Source organism: Danio rerio, chromosome 18 (assembly GCF_052040795.2).
Source record: "Danio rerio strain M-AB ecotype USA chromosome 18, GRCz13ab, whole genome shotgun sequence".
Classification (NCBI taxonomy): domain Eukaryota; kingdom Metazoa; phylum Chordata; class Actinopteri; order Cypriniformes; family Danionidae; genus Danio; species Danio rerio.
Genome location: NC_141038.1, coordinates 19,267,501 through 19,288,953, shown reverse-complemented (window position 1 = coordinate 19,288,953; position 21,453 = coordinate 19,267,501). Strand labels below are relative to the sequence as shown.

The 21,453-nt window shown below is 36.7% G+C and overlaps 1 protein-coding gene and 1 long non-coding RNA gene across 41 annotated transcripts in view; one reads left to right on the top strand and one right to left on the bottom strand.

Moving 5' to 3' along the window:
- Positions 1–21,453, bottom strand: part of znf423 (zinc finger protein 423) — a 266,334-nt gene that overhangs the window by 212,714 nt on the left and 32,167 nt on the right. The window lies entirely within an intron of this gene.
- Positions 1–21,453, top strand: part of LOC101885646 (uncharacterized) — a 50,783-nt gene that overhangs the window by 1,484 nt on the left and 27,846 nt on the right. The window contains exon 2 of the long non-coding RNA XR_015514891.1: positions 116–4,702. This is a non-coding gene — a long non-coding RNA (uncharacterized LOC101885646). The remainder of the gene's footprint in view (positions 1–115; positions 4,703–21,453) is intronic.

Here is a 21,453-nt window from a genome sequence, read left to right as displayed (position 1 = left end):
ACATTAAATGCATGTTTAATCTGCATCTTTTTTTTATGGAGTCAGTCAGATGTGTTGTTTTATTAGTTATTTTGGGATACGTTTTAACTTAACTTCATTTAAACCCTTTTTCTAGGATTCCTTTTGGCAGTGTTAGGCCTTTTCGACAGTATTTTCAATCCCCACAGCGTCTGTCTGGCCGTTTGCATGTGCTACTGAAGTGCAATTGCAGAAAGAAGATCATTTGTGCAAAAATCAACCTAAGAAATGGTCAAAATCACATGCGGTGCGCCGGAGCTGCTCAGCCGTTGTCATGGATAACATGGTGGGCACCCTGTCTCGGTCAGTGGGATGTCCTGCAGATTGAGCCAGGCGCCCTGTGGAGCCACGGAGCGGCCTTTAAAATTGACCCCCCGCAGAGGACCGGGGCCCCTCTTGTCTCGTCTGAGCGCACGCCTGGAGACCGCTTTTAAATGTGCTTCTGGTGTCCCAGAGAGAGAGGCCGCTGGCACGAAGGGGCGAAAGCTCACCGCAGTGGTCCCTTTTTCTTGGATAAATTCAAAGGAGGAAAATAGCCCACATTACAAGCTCCTTAAGGGTCAAGGACAGCCGAGACATGAATGGTTTGAAAGAGTGGCATTGTGAAATCACATAGCACACGATTACACCCTCTGTCATCTTTTTACGGATTTGCATTTTTCTTGCACCACAATGAACAGTTCAGAATAAGACTTACAAGACATGTGGATGAAATTAATTAAGACGCTGGAGAAAAAGAGGTGTGAACGACAAAAGCGGTGGTCCTGTTTGGAATAAACGCCGTTGCTATTTTAGGATGATTTTAATGAGTGGCAAAACATTTTTATTAGTATTATAGTCTTTTCTTTTTTTTTTTTGGATCCAATTTGAAAAATATTGGACATTCAAAAAAGGAACAAAATCCTACGTCGGACGCAAAATAAGTAATGAAGGCATTTGCAACACTTCATTTCACTGCTAACTGAACTCAAATGGTCTCACTTTTGGCTAGTATTTCCCTCCACGCAGCAGGGATGGCAGTAGATTGATGCCCTTACATTATTCATGCAACAATTATTCAAAATTTAGCAATAACTCAACAGCGTTTTGTCCTTTCTCTCATCCGTCTCCTCTCTCAGCGTACCTAGGTATGCTGCTATTCTTATGCGACCATCATCCATTGGACAGTGCGGCCCCAGAAAGCACCCTTAAACACTCCCCCATTGTACTGTCACAAGCCTGGAGAGTTCATGTTATATTTATGTTGCCTACAGCGTATTCTCTCTGTTCTGTTCTGTTCAGCTGAACTCACGCCAACTCCTCCAGGTCCCCCCTCCACAGACAATGTTACATCTCATTGGCTTTGCCCTAGATAGGCTATTTTTGTATGAAATAATTAGACATAACTGATTTAAATACTGCAAAGCCAACACTCTTTTGTCTCGTTAACAAAGTACAGGAAAGGCACATGCTTGTCATGTCTTTTCTGTCAATCCCTACAAATACGAATGCGTCCAAAGCTAATGGATCTGAAGGTGAGCCAAAAAATGAAGAACTTTATTTTATTCTGATACGTTCGGGACTGAGCTACAGTGACCTGACCTGATAGAATCTATTATGAAAGCAAAAAAAGCACTGCCAGGAGCTTTTAATTGTCTCAACGTGTATATCAGCAAAATATAGGATTGCTAAAATATGCCGGCGTACAGCACTAATTGTCCATATAAGGACAGCGCGGCGCTTAAAACAGCACGTTTTGTTTGTTACACTGACCCCGGACCCAGACAGCCGTGCTGATGCCGAGTGCACACGGGCACACAAGGGAGAGGTGGAGAGCAGGAACGCAGATTGGGGCTGACCGCTCGGCTGCACTTTAATGTACCCTCTACTTCATCAGTCCTGATTAGCCACCATAAAAATCCAGATTGAACATTACAGTTTTACTGCTGATTGTCTTCCAAACACTCTCAGGTGTTGGCGTGTTAAATGCCAGGGTGTGCATCTGTCCTCGCGTCCCATTAGCCTGCTGCAGTGAGACGTCTGACTTGAAAAAGGGGGACCCTCTTCAGAAACGAAAGCAATGCAGAACAAATTTCAGGCTTTTAGGCTTACTGCATCTTGTGCCAAAACCTCAATAACAAGCCCCCCTCCAAGCCCCCATTTCTCTGGCTCTTGCCCCAGACTTACACAAAGAAACACCAGCTTTATGGACTTAGGGCATTAAGGCATAAAAAACAGCGGACGGAGAACAGGTTCGTGACACATGGCGCCAAACGCAGGACCCGATCTTGTCAGATCTCGCACAGGCCGTACAGTTTAACGCTCCAATTCGTAGGTGCGCCGACTTGTTTTCAAAAGGCCACATGAAAGGGCTTAGCGAGAGAGATGAGCATTGGCGGCGAGGAGGCCGGCGCTCCAGCAAAAACGCTTTTCTGATGAGCTGCAACAATGCACTCACTCCCACGACATCAGCTCTCTGTTGGGAGTCTCCTCCTAATTTCCTCCATCCATAATAAAAAGAGCTACATTAAACAGTGCCATTAGTGCCAGCAATTTGTTTTATTCTCCACAGAAAGAGAAATGTTATCTGTGGCGGACAAACTTAACCCAATTAAAGCTCATTGTGTATGGGGGCCTTGCTGGGTCTTCAGCTGATGCCTAGGAACGAGGGCAGAGGAAGCCAACTTTGGGGAGGGAGAGGGGGAAAAAAGAATGTTTGGAACATGTCTGGAGAATTAGGGAAACTAGGAGAGAGACAAATGTGCTTTCAGGAAAATAGACGGGAAGAGAAATTATGTTTTCCTGCATTTTCCCCCCACATCAAATCCCTCCCAAGATGGTTTGATAGAGGAATGGTGTGCGAAATGTACACTTGAAACTAAAAATGAACAGTTATTTTGCCTTTTAAATAAACAGCCAAAGGATTAAAGCGTAAAAGGCATATAAGTTTTTGGGGGGCCACCCTCCCAAATATTTGATGCTGATGATACTCGGTCCATCCTTAGGATGACCAACTTTTAAATATACGTTCTGTCGATCTTGCAGCCCTTATCAATATCAAAATTACTGAAATGGCCAATCAAAACAAAGAAGGCTGAGCTTTCACCAAGACCAACATAAATTAAGTTTGAGAAATAGCAGGTCTCAGTATTTTTGTTGATACCAGTCTGATTATTAATAATGCAAAATTGCCTGTCTCAATATTTGAGTCAGATTGTTGTTAGAATGACCCAGTTTAAAAAGTTTTGTCAAAATAACTGAAATGGTCAATCAAGTCAAATGCAGAGCTTTGCAATCCACAGAAACCAAACATGAACTACAGCTCAACCATTTAGTTTTTAATAGCGAAAGAGTGTGAAGTAATGTGTAAACAGCTAAATATTTGATACATTAAACAGACTGATGAACACTTAACACACCTCACGCAAACTCTTTCCATACTCCTCACTGCATACCATCAAGATGTAACATGCACTGCACTTTAACCAAATCCTTACTAACAATATTGCTGACAACAATTTTCCAACAACAGTCAAACTATGTGTACACCTTTTTGACTGTGTACTTGTCAATCTGTGCCTACTACATGTGTGTTTTTCTTAACGCATCTATTGTCTTTCATGTATTTATAGTCTTTTATGAATTATTGTCAATATTGGTAATAGCATATTGTTTTGTTTTTGAAGTATGTTGTATTTTGCACTGTCTGGAGTCAGCCTCTAACCTTTTCCCTCATCATAGTACACGTGTTGCTAATGTCGCAAGTACATGGCGCAAGCTGCTAATTTAAATTAAAAATATGAAATTAATATACATATACATATTTTGCTTAGCATATATAAGTACACCCCTCACAAATGTATATTTTAAATTCATATTTTTAACAGATGCTATACAATATTATATTTGTGCATATACACTAGATTAGTCAGTACTGAAGCCAAATCTGGAGCTTATTTAACCATTTAACTTACGATAACAGTCCAAAAACTAGTACACCCAAATTTATGTTATAGAAAATGTTAAATACAAATTTTAATAAGAGGAAAAATCAAGAGAAGCAAAAAATTTGAAAAATTTAGTTTAAATTTTGTAGGTTGAAATTGTTTTGCAATACATTGCTTGAATTGAATTGTGTTGTCTTTCAACTTCTAAATATGTTTAGTGACTAAATTATTATTTTAATAAATGTATCTGTTTAATAAATCTGTTTTTTTTTAAATGCACCAAAATACATAGCCTATATTCACTGAGAAATGGATATAAATATTCCTTGTACTTATATATGCTGAGCACAATATATACAGAATTATTAGGCCCCCTTTGAATTTCCTTCTTTTTTTTTTTGGCCCATATGACATTTAACAGAGCAAGGAAACTTTCACAGTATGTCTGACAATATTTTTTCTTCTGGAGAAAGTCTTGTTTCATTTCGGCTAAAATAAAAGCAGTTTTTATATTTTTTAAAACCATTTTAAGGTCACAATTATTTGCCCCTTTAGCCTTTATTTTTGTTTGATAGTCTACAGAACAAACCACTGTTATACTATAAGTTGCCTAACTACCCTAACCTGCCTAGTTACCCCAATTAACCTAGGTAAACCTTTAAATATCACTTTAAGTTGTATAGAAGTGTCTTGAAAAATATCTAGCAAAATATTATTTACTGTCATCATGGCAAAGATAAAATAAATGAGTTATTATGGTGGCTTGAAAAGCCAACATACTGTTATCTCACGTAAACTTATTATTAGGCTGGCTTGTGTAGCAAGCCAGACTACTGTTATCCTATTAAACTTATTAGGCTGGCTTGTGTAGCAAGCCAGACTACTGTTATCCTATTAAACTTAATATTATTAGGCTGGCTTGTGTAGCAAGCCAGACTACTGTTATCCTATTAAACTTAATATTATTATTATTTTTCTATATTATTCTTCTTCTGAGACTAAAAATTAAACTCTATCTCCTCCTAGGCCATTCAAGCTATGACCATCAAACTCAGGTCAGACCTCCGAACTATTCTAACTCGAGTTGCTATATCCTTTCCGACTGATCCGACTTTCGGTTTTCCGAAAAACGTCCCGGGACCGTCGGAAAAATCCCATAGACGTAACATTGGATCAAACTTTGTGACCTCATAACTCCGCATCAGAATGTCACACAGACTTCTAACTGGGCTCATTTAACTCAGACTATCAAACTGCCAATGACTAATCACCTTTAAACTTTCTGGCCACGCCTTAGCAACCACTTTTGGACCCTAGAAACCGCCCCATAGACTTCAATTGCAAAAGACTCTCATTGACTTTACATTGGATCAAACTTTGTGAGCTCATAACTCTGCATCAGACTGTCCTACAGACTAATGGCTGAGCTCATTTAACTCAGTCTAGCCAGCAGCCAATCACTGATGGCCTTTTAACTTTTTAGCCACACCCTAACAACCAGATACTGCACCCTAGCAACTGTCCCATAGACTGCCATTAAAGAGGTTCAGACTGATATTGTCATGCTGCAGTGTGATAGAGACATGGGGGTTGTTTTTAACTGTTCATACTGGCAAGAAGCTTTGATACATCATCAGTCTAAGCTGTCAATCAACTCCATAGCAACAAAACTGACTAACCTAGCAACGATATAACAGCAGCTATATCTCAGCATCAGAACATCGTAGAGAGGCGGGGGTTGGCTTGTTTGACTCATGCTCGCACACCATCTATCTATCTATCTATCTATCTATCTATCTATCTATCTATCTATCTATCTATCTATCTATCTATCTATCTATCTATCTATCTATCTATCTATCTACCACTATCTATCTATCTATCTATCTATCTATCTATCTATCTATCTATCGATCTATCTACCTATATCTATCTATCTATCGATCTATTGATCTATCTATCTATCTATCGATCTATCTATCTATCGATCTATCTACCTATATCTATCTATCTATCTATCTATCTATCTATCCATCTATCCATCTATCCATCTATCTATCTATCTATCTATCTATCTATCTATCTATCTCTATCTATCCATCATGCTAAGAACATGCTAATTCATGCTAGAATCATGCTAGTTACATGCTAATTCATGCTAGAATCATGCTAGTCACATGCTAATTTATGCTAGAATCATGCTAGTCACATGCTAATTCATACTAGAATCATGCTAACAACATGCTAATTCATGCTAGAATCATGCTAGTCACATGCTAATTCATACTAGAATCATGCTAACAACATTCTAATTTATGCTAGAATCATGCTAGTCACATGCTAATTCATGCTAGAATGATGCTAACAACATGCTAATTCATGCTAGATTCATGCTAGTAACATGCTAATTCATGTTAGAATCATGCTAACAACATGCTAATTCTTGCTAGAATCATGCTAGTAACATGCTAATTCATGCTAGACTCATGCTAACAACATGCTAATTCATGCTAGAATCATGCTAACAACATGCTAATTCATGCTAGAATCATGCTAACAACATGCTAATTCATGCTAGAATCATGCTAGTAACATGCTAATTCTTGTTAGAATCATGCTAACAACATGCTAATTCATGCTAGAATCATGCTAGTAACATGCTAATTCATGCTAGAAGCATGCTAACAACATGCTAATTCATGCTAGAATCATGCTAACAACTTGCTAAATCATGCTAGAATCATGCTAGTAACATGCTAATTCATGCTAGAATCATGCTAGTAACATGCTAATTCATGCTAGAATCATGCTAAGAACATGCTAATTCATGCTAGAATCATGCTAACAACATGCTAATTCATGCTAGAATCGTGTTAATTCATGCTAAAATCATGCTAGTAACATGCTAATTCATGTTAAAATCATGCTAGGTACATGCTAATTCATGCTAGAATCATGCAAGTAACATGCTAATTCATGCTAGAATCGTGCTAACAACATGCTAGAATCATGCTAACAACATGCTAATTCATGCTAATAACATGCTAATTCATACTAAAATCATGCTAACAACATGCTAATTCATGCTAAAATCATGCTAGGTACATGCTAATTCATGCTAGAATCATGCTAACAACATGCTATTTCACGTTAAAATCATGCTAATAACATGCTAATCTATCTATCTATCTATCTATCTATCTATCTATCTATCTATCTATCTATCTATCTATCTATCTATCTATCTATCTATCTATCTATCTATCTTTTTAAAACTGTTTAAACTAAATAAACTATTACCGTCAGGCTTTCACAAGCCAGCCTCAAAGTTTGTTCTCAAACTTTAAGAATCTAGTTAGGCTGGCTTGTGTAGCAAGCCAGACTACTGTTATCCTATTAAACTTATTATTATTATTCTATATTATTATTCTTCTTCTGAGACTAAAAATTAAACTCTATCTCGTCCTAGGCCTTTCAAGCTATGACCATCAAACTTGGGTCAGACCTCCGAACTATTCTGACTCGAGTTGCTATATCTTTTCCGACTGATCCGACTTTCGGTTTTCCGAAAAACGTCCCGGGACCGTCGGAAAAATCCCATAGACGTAACATTGGATCAAACTTTGCGACCTCATAACTCCGCGTCAGAATGTCACACAGACTTCTAACTAGGCTCATTTAACTCAGACCATCAATCTGCCAATGACTGATCACCTTTAAACTTTCTGGCCACGCCCTAGCAACCACTTTTGGACCCTAGAAACCGTCCCATAGACTTCCATTGCAAAAGACTCTCATTGACTTTACATTGGATCAAACTTTGTGAGCTCATAACTCTGCATCAAACTGTCCTACAGACTAATGGCTGAGCTCATTTAACTCAGTCTAGCCAGCAGCCAATCACCGATGGCCTTTTAACTTTCTAGCCACACCCTAACAACCAGATACTGCACCCTAGCAACTGTCCCATAGACTGCCATTAAAGAGGTTCAGACTGATATTGTCATGCTGCAGTGTGATAGAGACATGGGGATTGTTTTTAACTGTTCATACTGGCAAGAAGCTTGTATACATCATCAGTCTTAGCTGTCAATCAACTCCATAGCAACAAAACAGACTAACCTAGCAACGATATGACACCAGCTATATCTCAGCATCAGAACATCGTAGAGAGGCGGGGGTTGGCTTGTTTGACTCATGCTCAAACACCATCCATCTATCTATCTAACTATCTATCTATCTATCTATCTATCTATCTATCTATCTATCTATCTATCTATCTACATCTTTCTATCTATCTATCTATCTATCTATCTATCTATCTATCTATCTATCTATCTATCTATCTATCTATCTACATCTTTCTATCTATCTATCTATCTATCTATCTATCTATCTATCTATCTATCTATCTATCTATTTATCTATCTATCTATCTATCTATCTATCATGCTAACAATATGCTAATTCATGCTAGAAACATGCTAGTTACATGCTAATTCATGCTAGAATCATGCTAGTCACATGCTAATTCATGCTAGAATCATGCTAGTCACATGCTAATTTATACTAGAATCATGCTAACAACATGCTAATCCATGCTAGAATCATGCTATTCACATGCTAATTCATGCTAGAATCATGCTAGTAACATTCAAATTGATGTTAGAATCATGCTAACAACATGCTAATTCATGCTAGAATCATGCTAGTAACATGCTAATTCATGTTAGAATCATGCTAACAACATGCTAATTCATGCTAGAATCATGCTAGTCACATGCTAATTCATGCTAGAATCATGCTAGTCACATGCTAATTTATACTAGAATCATGCTAACAACATGCTAATCCATGCTAGAATCATGCTATTCACATGCTAATTCATGCTAGAATCATGCTAGTAACATTCAAATTGATGTTAGAATCATGCTAACAACATGCTAATTCATGCTAGAATCATGCTAGTAACATGCTAATTCATGCTAGAATCATGCTAACAACATGCTAATTCATGCTAGAATCATGCTAGTAGCATGCTAATTCATGCTAGAATCATGCTAGTAACATGCTAATTTATGCTAGAATCATGCTAGTAACATGCTAATTCATGCTAGAATCATGCTAACAACATGCTAATTTATGCTAGAATCATGCTAGTAACATGCTAATTCATGCTAGAATCATGCTAACAACATGCTAATTCATGCTAGAATCATGCTAGTAACATGCTAATTCATGCTAGAATCATGCTAACAACATGCTAATTCATGCTAGAATCATGCTAACAACATGCTAATTTATGCTAGAATCATGCTAACAACATGCTAATTTATGCTAGAATCATGCTAGTAACATGCTAATTCATGCTAGAATCATGCTAACAACATGCTAATTCATGCTAGAATCATGCTAGTAACATGCTAATTCATGCTAGAATCATGCTAACAACATGCTAATTCATGCTAGAATCATGCTAACAACATGCTAATTTATGCTAGAATCATGCTAGTAACATGCTAATTCATGCTAAAATCATGCTAACAACATGCTAATTCATGCTAGAATCATGCTAGTAGCATGCTAATTCATGCTAGAATCATGCTAGTAACATGCTAATTTATGCTAGAATCATGCTAGTAACATGCTAATTCATGCTAGAATCATGCTAACAACATGCTAATTCATGCTAGAATCATGCTAGTAGCATGCTAATTCATGCTAGAATCATGCTAACAACATGCTAATTTATGCTAGAATCATGCTAGTAACATGCTAATTCATGCTAAAATCATGCTAGTAACATGCTAATTCATGCTAGAATCATGCTAACAACATGCTAATTCATGCTAGAATCATGCTAACAACATGCTAATTCATGCTAGTAGCATGCTAATTCATGCTAGAATCATGCTAGTAACATGCTAATTCATGCTAAAATCATGCTAGTAACATGCTAATTCATGCTAGAATCATGCTAACAACATGCTAATTCATGCTAGAATCATGCTAGTAACATGCTAATTAATGCTAGAATCGTGCTTACAACATGCTAATTCATGCTAGAATCATGCTAACAACATGCTAATTCATGCTAGAATCATGCTAATTCATGCTAAAATCATGCTAGTAACATGCTAATTTACGCTAAAATCATGTTGTAACATGCTAATTCATGCTAGAATCATGTTAAAAACATGCTAATTCATGCTAGAATCATGCTAATAACATGCTAATCTATCTATCTATCTATCTATCTATCTATCTATCTATCTATCTATCTATCTATCTATCTATCTATCTATCTTTTCATAGTTTTAAAAACTGTTTAAACTAAATAAACTATTACCGTCAGGCTTTCACAAGCCAGCCTCAAAGTTTGTTCTCAAACTTTAAGAATCTAGTTATTATTAATATTATTATTCTTCTTCTGAGACTAAAAATTAAACTCTATCTCCACCTAGACCTTTCAAGCTATGACCATCAAACTCGGGTCAGACCTCCGAACTATTCTGACTCGAGTTGCTATATCCTTTCCGACTGATCCGACTTTCGGTTTCCCGAAAAACGTCCCGGGACCGTCGGAAAAATCCCATAGACGTAACATTGGATCAAACTTTGTGACCTCATAACTCCGCATCAGAATGTCACACAGACTTCTAACTGGGCTCATTTAACTCAGACTATCAAACTGCCAATGACTGATCACCTTTAAACTTTCTGGCCACGCCCTAGCAACCACTTTTGGACCCTAGAAACCGTCCCATAGACTTCCATTGCAAAAGACTCTCATTGACTTTACATGGGATCAAACTTTGTGAGCTCATAACTCTGCATCAGACTGTCCTACAGACTAATGATTGTGCTCATTTAACTCAGTCTAGCCAGCAGCCAATCACTGATGGCATTTTAACCTTCCAGCCACACCCTAACAACCAGATACTGCACCCTAGCAACTGTCCCATAGACTGCCATTAAAGAGGTTCAGACTGATATTGTCATGCTGCAGTGTGATAGAGACATGGGGGTTGTTTTTAACTGTTCATACTGGCAAGAAGCTTTGATACATCATCAGTCTAAGCTGTCAATCAACTCCATAGCAACAAAACAGACTAACCTAGCAACGATATAACAGCAGCTATATCTCAGCATCAGAACATCGTAGAGAGGCGGGGGTTGGCTTGTTTGACTCATGCTCGCACTCCATCTATCTATCTATCTATCTATCTATCTATCTATCTATCTATCTATCTATCTATCTATCTACCTCTATCTATCTATCTATCTATCTATCTATCTATCTATCTATCTATCTATTTATCTATCTATTTATGTATTTATCTATCTCTATCTATCTATCTATCTATCTATCTATCTATCTATCTATCTATCTATCTATCTATCTATATATCTATCTATCTATCTATCTATCTCTAAATATCTATCTATCTATCTATCTATCTATCTATCTATCTATCTATCTATCTATCTATCTATCTATCTATCTACCTCTATCTATCCATCATGCTAACAACATGCTAATTCATGCTAGAATCATGCTAGTTACATGCTAATTCATGCTAGAATCATGCTAGTCACATGCTAATTCATGCTAGAATCATGCTAGTTACATGCTAATTCATGCTAGAATCATGCTAGTCACATGCTAATTTATGCTAGAATCATGCCAGTCACATGCTAATTCATACTAGAATCATGCTAACAACATGCTAATTCATGCTAGAATCATGCTAGTCACATGCTAATTCATGCTAGAATCATGCTAACAACATGCTAATTCATGCTAGAATCATGCTAGCAACATGCTAATTCATGTTAGAATCATGCTAACAACATGCTAATTCGTGCTAGAATCATGCTAGTAGCATGCTAATTCATGTTAGAATCATGCTAACAACATGCTAATTCATGCTAGAATCATGCTAGTAACATGCTAATTCATGCTAGAATCATGCTAACAACATGCTAATTCATGCTAGAATCATGCTAGTCAAATGCTAATTCATGCTAGAATCGTGCTAACAACATGCTAATTCATGCTAGAATCATGCTAGTAACATGCTAATTCATGCTAATTCATGCTAGTAACATACTAATTCATGCTAGAATCATGCTAACAACATGATAATTCATGCTAGAATCATGCTAGTAACATGCTAATTCATGCTAGAATCATGCTAACAACATGCTAATTCATGCTAGAATCGTGTTAATTCATGCTAAAATCATGTTAGTAACATGCTAATTCATGTTAAAATCATGCTAGGTACATGCTAATTCATGCTAGAATCATGCTAGTAACATGCTAATTCATGCTAGAATCGTGCTAGTAACATGCTAATTCATACTAGAATCATGTTAGTAACATGCTAATTCATGCTAGAATTATGCTAACAACATGCTAATTCATGCTAGAATCATGCTAGTAACATGCTAATTCATGCTAGAATCATGCTAGTAACATGCTAAATCATGCTAGAATCATGCTAACAACATGCTAAATCATGCTAGAATCATGAACAACATCTATCTATCTATCTATCTATCTATCTATCTATCTATCTATCTATCTATCTATCTATCTATCTATCTATCTATCTATCTATCTATCTTTTCATACTTTTTAAAACTGTTTAAATAAACTATTACCGTCAGGCTTTCACAAGCCAGCCTCAAAGTTTGTTCTCAAACTTTAAGAATCTAGTTTTATTATTCTTCTTCTGAGACTAAAAATTAAACTCTATCTCGTCCTAGGCCTTTCAAGCTATGACCATCAAACTCGGGTCAGACCTCCGAACTATTCTGACTCGAGTTGCTATATCTTTTCCGACTGATCCGACTTTCGGTTTTCCGAAAAACGTCCCGGGACCGTCGGAAAAATCCCATAGACGTAACATTGGATCAAACTTTGTGACCTCATAACTCCGCATCAGAATGTCACACAGACTTCTAACTGGGCTCATTTAACTCAGACTATCAAACTGCCAATGACTGACCACCTTTAAACTTTCTGGCCACGCCCTAGCAACCACTTTTGGACCCTAGAAACCGTCCCATAGACTTCCATTGCAAAATACTCTCATTGACTTTACATGGGATCAAACTTTGTGAGCTCATAACTCTGCATCAGACTGTCCTACAGACTAATGGCTGAGCTCATTTAACTCAGTCTAGCCAGCAGCCAATCACTGATGGCCTTTTAACTTTCTAGCCACACCCTAACAACCAGATACTGCACCCTAGCAACTGTCCCATAGACTGCCATTAAATAGGTTCAGACTGATATTGTCATGCTGCATTGTGATAGAGAGATGGGGATTGTTTTTAACTGTTCATACTGGCAAGAAGCTTGTATACATCATCAGTCTAAGCTGTCAATCAACTCCATAGCAACAAAACAGACTAACCTAGCAACGATATGACACCAGCTATATCTCAGCATCAGAACATCGTAGAGAGGCGGGGGTTGGCTTGTTTGACTCATGCTCGCACACTATCTATCTATCTATCTATCTATCTATCTATCTATCTATCTATCTATCTATCTATCTATCTATCTACATCTTTCTATCTATCTATCTATCTATCTATCTATCTACATCTATCTATCTATCTGTCTATCTGTCTGTCTGTCTGTCTGTCTGTCTGTCTCTATCTATCTATCTATCTATCTATCTATCTATCTATCTATCTATCTACCTCTATCTATCTATCTATCTATCTGTCTGTCTGTCTGTCTGTCTGTCTGTCTCTATCTATCTATCTATCTATCTATCTATCTATCTATCTATCTATCTATCTATCTATCTATCTATCTATCTATCTATCATGCTAACAATATGCTAATTCATGCTAGAAACATGCTAGTTACATGCTAATTCATGCTAGAATCATGCTAGTCACATGCTAATTCATGCTAGAATCATGCTAGTCACATGCTAATTTATACTAGAATCATGCTAACAACATGCTAATTCAGGCTAGAATCATGCTAGTCACATGCTAATTCATGCTAGAATCATGCTAGTCACATGCTAATTTATACTAGAATCATGCTAACAACATGCTAATTCATGCTAGAATCATGCTATTCACATGCTAATTCATGCTAGAATCATGCTAGTAACATGCTAATTGATGTTAGAATCATGCTAACAACATGCTAATTCATGCTAGAATCATGCTAGTAACATGCTAATTCATGCTAGAATCATGCTAACAACATGCTAATTCATGCTAGAATCATGCTAGTAACATGCTAATTCATGCTAGAATCATGCTAACAACATGCTAATTCATGCTAGAATCATGCTAGTAACATGCTAATTTGTGCTAGAATCATGCTAGTAACATGCTAATTTATGCTAGAATCATGCTAGTAGCATGCTAATTCATGCTAGAATCATTCTAAAAACATGCTAATTTATGCTAGAATCATGCTAGTAACATGCTAATTCATGCTAAAATCATGCTAGTCACATGCTAATTCATGCTAGAATCATGCTAGTCACATGCTATTTATACTAGAATCATGCTAACAACATGCTAATTCAGGCTAGAATCATGCTAGTCACATGCTAATTCATGCTAGAATCATGCTAGTCACATGCTAATTCATGCTAGAATCATGCTAACAACATGCTAATTCATGCTAGAATCATGCTATTCACATGCTAATTCATGCTAGAATCATGCTAACAACATGCTAATTCATGATAGAATCGTGCTAGTAACATGCTAATTCATGCTAGAATCATGCTAGTAACATGCTAATTCATGCTAGAATCGTGCTAACACCATGCTAATTTATGCTAGAATCATGCTAGTTACATGCTAATTCATGCTAGAATCATGCTAGTAACATGCTAATTCATGCTAGAATCATGCTAGTAACATGCTAAATCATGCTAGAATCATGCTAACAACATGCTAATTCATGCTAGAATCATGCTAATTAATGCTAAAATTATGCTTGTAACATGCTAATTCATGCTAGAATCATGCTAGTAACATGCTAATTCATGCTAGAATCATGCTAGTAACATACTAATTCATGCTAGAATCGTGCTAACAACATGCTATATCATGCTAGAATCATGCTAGTAACATGCTAATTCATGCTAGAATCGTGCTAGTCACATGCTAATTCATGCTAGAATCGTGCTAACAACATGTTAATTCATGCTAGAATCGTGCTAACAACATGCTAATTCATGCTAGAAACGTGCTAGTAACATGCTAATTCATGCTAGAATCATGCTAGTAACATGCCAATTCATGCTAGAATCATGCTAACAACATGCTAATTCATGCTAAAATCATGCTAACAACATTCTAATTCATGCTAAAATCATGCTAGTAACATGCTAATTCATGCTAGAATTATGCTAGCAACATGCTAATTTATGCTAGAATCATGCTAACAATATGCTAATTCATGCTAAAAACATGCTAACAACATGGTAATTCACGCTAGAATCATGCTAACAACATGCTAATTCACGTTAGAATCATGCTAATACCATGGTTATCTATCTATCTATCTATCTATCTATCTATCTATCTATCTATCTATCTATCTATCTATCTATCTATCTATCTATCTATCTTTTCATACTTTTAAAAACTGTTTAAACTAAATTAACTATTACCGTCAGGCTTTCACAAGCCAGCCTCAAAGTTTGTTCTCAAACTTTAAGAATCTAGTTATTCTTCTTCTGAGACTAAAAATTAAACTCTATCTCGTCCTAGGCCTTTCAAGCTATGACCATCAAACTCGGGTCAGACCTCCGAACTATTCTGACTCGAGTTGCTATATCCTTTCCGACTGATCCGACTTTCGGTTTCCCGAAAAACGTCCCGGGACCGTCGGAAAAATCCCATAGACGTAACATTGGATCAAACTTTGTGACCTAATAACTCCGCATCAGAATGTCACACAGACTTCTAACTGGGCTCATTTAACTCAGACTATCAAACTGCCAATGACTGATCACCTTTAAACTTTCTGGCCACGCCCTAGCAACCACTTTTGGACCCTAGAAACCGTCCCATAGACTTCCATTGCAAAAGACTCTCATTGACTTTACATTGGATCAAACTTTGTGAGCTCATAACTCTGCATCAAACTGTCCTACAGACTAATGGCTGAGCTCATTTAACTCAGTCTAGCCAGCAGCCAATCACTGATGGCCTTTTAACTTTTTAGCCACACCCTAACAACCAGATACTGCACCCTAGCAACTGTCCCATAGACTGCCATTAAAGAGGTTCAGACTGATATTGTCATGCTGCAGTGTGATAGAGACATGGGGGTTGTGTTTAACTGTTCATACTGGCAAGAAGCTTTGATACATCATCAGTCTAAGCTGTCAATCAACTCCATAGCAACAAAACAGAGTAACCTAGCAACGATATGGCACCAGCTATATCTCAGCATCAGAACATCGTAGAGAGGCGGGGGTTGGCTTGTTTGACTCATGCTCGAACACCATCCATCTATCTATCTATCTATCTATCTATCTATCTATCTATCTATCTATCTATCTATCTATCTATCTATCTCTAACTATCTATCTATCTATCTATCTATCTATCTATCTATCTATCTATCTATCTCTAACTATCTAACTATCTATCTATCTATCTATCTCTAACTATCTATCTATTTATCTATCTATCTATCTATCTATCTATCTATCTATCTATCTATCTATCTATCTATCGATCTATCGATCTATCTACCTATATCTATCTATCTATTGATCTATCTATCGATCTATCTATCTATCTATCTATCTATCTATCTATCTATCTATCTATCTATCTATCTATCTATCTATCTATCTATCTATCTATCCATCATGCTAGGAACATGCTAATTCATGCTAGAATCATGCTAGTTACATGCTAATTCATGCTAGAATCATGCTAACAACATGCTAATTTATGCTAGAATCATGCTAGTCACATGCTAATTCATGCTAAAATCATGCTAGTCACATGCTAATTCATACTAGAATCATGCTAACAACATGCTAATTTATGCTAGAATCATGCTAGTCACATGCTAATTCATGCTAGAATGATGCTAACAACATGCTAATTCATGCTAGATTCATGCTAGTAACATGCTAATTCATGTTAGAATCATGCTAACAACATGCTAATTCTTGCTAGAATCATGCTAGTAACATGCTAATTCATGCTAGAATCATGCTAACAACATGCTAATTCATGCTAGAATCATGCTAACAACATGCTAATTCATGCTAGAATCATGCTAACAACATGCTAATTCATGCTAGAATCATGCTAGTAACATGCTAATTCTTGTTAGAATCATGCTAACAACATGCTAATTCATGCTAGAATCATGCTAGTAACATGCTAATTCATGCTAGAAGCATGCTAACAACATGCTAATTCATGCTAGAATCATGCTAACAACTTGCTAATTCATGCTAGAATCATGCTAGTAACATGCTAATTCCTGCTAGAAGCATGCTAACAACATGCTAATTAATGCTAGAATCATGCTAGTAACATGCTAATTCATGCTAGAATCATGCTAAGAACATGCTAATTCATGCTAGAATCATGCTAACAACATGCTAATTCTTGCTAGAATCGTGTTAATTCATGCTAAAATCATGCTAGTAACATGCTAATTCATGTTAAAATCATGCTAGGTACATGCTAATTCATGCAAGAATCATGCTAGTAACATGCTAATTCATGCTAGAATCGTGCTAACAACATGCTAGAATCATGCTAACAACATGCTAATTCATGCTAATAACATGCTAATTCATACTAAAATCATGCTAACAACATGCTAATTCATGCAAAAATCATGCTAGTAACATGCTAATTCATGCTAGAATCATGCTAACAACATGCTATTTCACAATAAAATCATGCTAATAACATGCTAATCTATCTATCTATCTATCTATCTATCTATCTATCTATCTATCTATCTATCTATCTATCTATCTATCTATCTTTTCATACTTTTTAAAACTGTTTAAATAAACTATTACCGTCAGGCTTTCACAAGCCAGCCTCAAAGTTTGTTCTCAAACTTTAAGAATCTAGTTATTATTCTTCTTCTGAGACTAAAAATTAAACTCTATCTCGTCCTAGGCCTTTCAAGCTATGACCATCAAACTCGGGTCAGACCTCCGAACTATTCTGACTCGAGTTGCTATATCTTTTCCGACTGATCCGACTTTCGGTTTTCCGAAAAACGTCCCGGGACCGTCGAAAAAATCCCATAGACGTAACATTGGATCAAACTTTGTGACCTCATAACTCCGCATCAGAATGTCACACAGACTTCTAACTGGGCTCATTTAACTCAGACTATCAAACTGCCAATGACTGATCACCTTTAAACTTTCTGGCCACGCCCTAGCAACCACTTTTGGACCCTAGAAACCGTCCCATAGACTTCCATTGCAAAAGACTCTCATTGACTTTACATTGGATCAAACTTTGTGAGCTCATAACTCTGCATCAGACTGTCCTACAGACTAATGGCTGAGCTCATTTAACTCAGTCTAGCCAGCAGCCAATCACTGATGGCCTTTAAACTTTCTAGCCACACCCTAACAACCAGATACTGCGCCCTAGCAACTGTCCCATAGACTGCCATTAAAGAGGTTCAGACTGATATTGTCATGCTGCAGTGTGATAGAGACATGGGGGTTGTTTTTAACTGTTCATACTGGCAAGAAGATTTGATACATCATCAGTCTAAGCTGTCAATCAACTCCATAGCAACAAAACAGACTAACCTAGCAACGATATAACACCAGCTATATCTCAGCATCAGAACATCGTAGAGAGGCGGGGGTTGGCTTGTTTGACTCATGCTCGCACACTATCTATCTATCTATCTATCTATCTATCTATCTATCTATCTATCTATCTACCTCTATCTATCTATCTATCTATCTATCTATCTATCTATCTATCTATCTATCTATCCATCCATCTATCTATCTATCTATCTATCCATCATGCTAACAACATGCTAATTCATGCTAGAATCATGCTAGTTACATGCTAATTCATGCTAGAATCATGCTAGTCACATGCTAAATCATGCTAGAATCATGCTAGTCACATGCTAATTCATGCTAGTATCATGCTAACAACATGCTAATTCATGCTAGAATCATGCTAATTTATGCTAAAATCATGCTAGTAACATGCTAATCCATGCTAGAATCATGCTAACAACATGCTAATTCATGCTAGATTCATGCTAGTAACATGCTAATTCATGCTAGAATCATGCTAGTATCATGCTAATTCATGCTAGCATCGTGCTAACAACATGCTAATTCATGCTAGAATCATGCTAGTAACATGCTAATTCATGCTAGAATCATGCTAACAACATGCTAATTCATGCTAGAATCATGCTAATAACATGCTAATTCATGCTAGAATCATGCTAACAACATGCTAATTCATGCTAGAATCATGCTAGTAACATGCTAATTCATGCTAGAATCATGCTAACAACATGCTAATTCATGCTAGAATCATGCTAACAACATGCTAATTCATGCTAGAATCATGCTAGTGAAATGCTAATTCATGCTAGAATCATGCTAACAACATGCTAATTCATGCTAGAATCATGCTAGTAACATGCTAATTCATGTTAGAATCATGCTAACAACATGCTAATTCATGCTAGAATCATGCTAATAACGTGCTAATTCATGCTAGAATCATGCTAGTAACATGCTAATTCATGTTAGAATCATGCTAACAACATGCTAATTCATGCTAGAATCATGCTAATAACGTGCTAATTCATGCTAGAATCATGCTAGTAACATGCTAATTCATGTTAGAATCATGCTAACAACATGCTAATTCATGCTAGAGTCATGCTAGTAACATGCTAATTCATGCTAGAAGCATGCTAACAACATGCTAATTTATGCTAGAATCATGCTAGTAGCATGCTAATTCATGCTAGAATCTTGCTAGTAACATGCTAAATCATGCTAGAATCATGCTAACAACATGCTAATTCATGCTAGAATAATGCTAACAACATGCTAATTCATGCTAGAATTGTGCTAATTCATGCTAAAATCATGCTAGTAACATGCTAATTCATGCTAGAATCATGCTAGTAACATGCTAATTCATGCTAGAATCGTGCTAACAACATGCTAATTCATGTTAAAATCATGCTAACAACATGCTATTTCACGTTAAAATCATGGTAATAACATGCTAATCTATCTATCTATCTATCTATCTATCTATCTATCTATCTATCTATCTATCTATCTATCTATCTATCTATCTTTTCATACTTTTTAAAACTGTTTAAACTAAATAAACTATCACCGTCAGGCTTTCACAAGCCAGCCTCAAAGTTTGTTCTCAAACTTTAAGAATCTAGTTATTATTAATATTATTATTCTTCTTCTGAGACTAAAAATTAAACTCTATCTCGTCCTAGGCCTTTCAAGCTATGACCATCAAACTCGGGTCAGACCTCCGAACTATTCTGACTCGAGTTGCTATATCCTTTCCGACTGATCCGACTTTCGGTTTTCCGAAAAACGTCCCGGGACCGTCGGAAAAATCCCATAGACATAACATTGGATCAAACTTTGTGACCTCATAACTCCGCATCAGAATGTCACACAGACTTCTAACTGGGCTTATTTAACTCAGACTATCAAACTGCCAATGACTGACCACCTTTAAACTTTCTGGCCACGCCCTAGCAACCACTTTTGGACCCTAGAAACCGTCCCATAGACTTCCATTGCAAAATACTCTCATTGACTTTACATGGGATCAAACTTTGTGAACCCATAACTCTGCATCAGACTGTCCTACAGACTAATGATTGAGCTCATTTAACTCAGTCTAGCCAGCAGCCAATCACTGATGGCCTTTTAACTTTCTAGCCACACCCTAACAACCAGATACTGCACCCTAGCAACTGTCCCATAGACTGCCATTAAAGAGGTTCAGACTGATATTGTCATGCTGCAGTGTGATAGAGACATGGGGGTTGTTTTTAACTGTTCATACTGGCAAGAAGCTTTGATACATCATCAGTCTAAGCTGTCAATCAACTCCATAGCAACAAAACAGACTAACCTAGCAACGATATAATAGCAGCTATATCTCAGCATCAGAACATCGTAGAGAGGCGGGGGTTGGCTTGTTTGACTCATGCTCTTACACCATCTATCTATCTATCTATCTATCTATCTATCTATCTATCTATCTATCTATCTATCTATCTATCTATCTACCTCTATCTATCTATCTATCTATCTATCTATCTATCTATCTATTTATCTATCTCTAACTATCTATCTATCTATCTATCTATCTATCTATCTATCTATCTATCTATCTATCTATCTATCTATCTCTAACTATCTATCTATCTATCTATCTATCTATCTATCTATCTATCTATCTATCTATC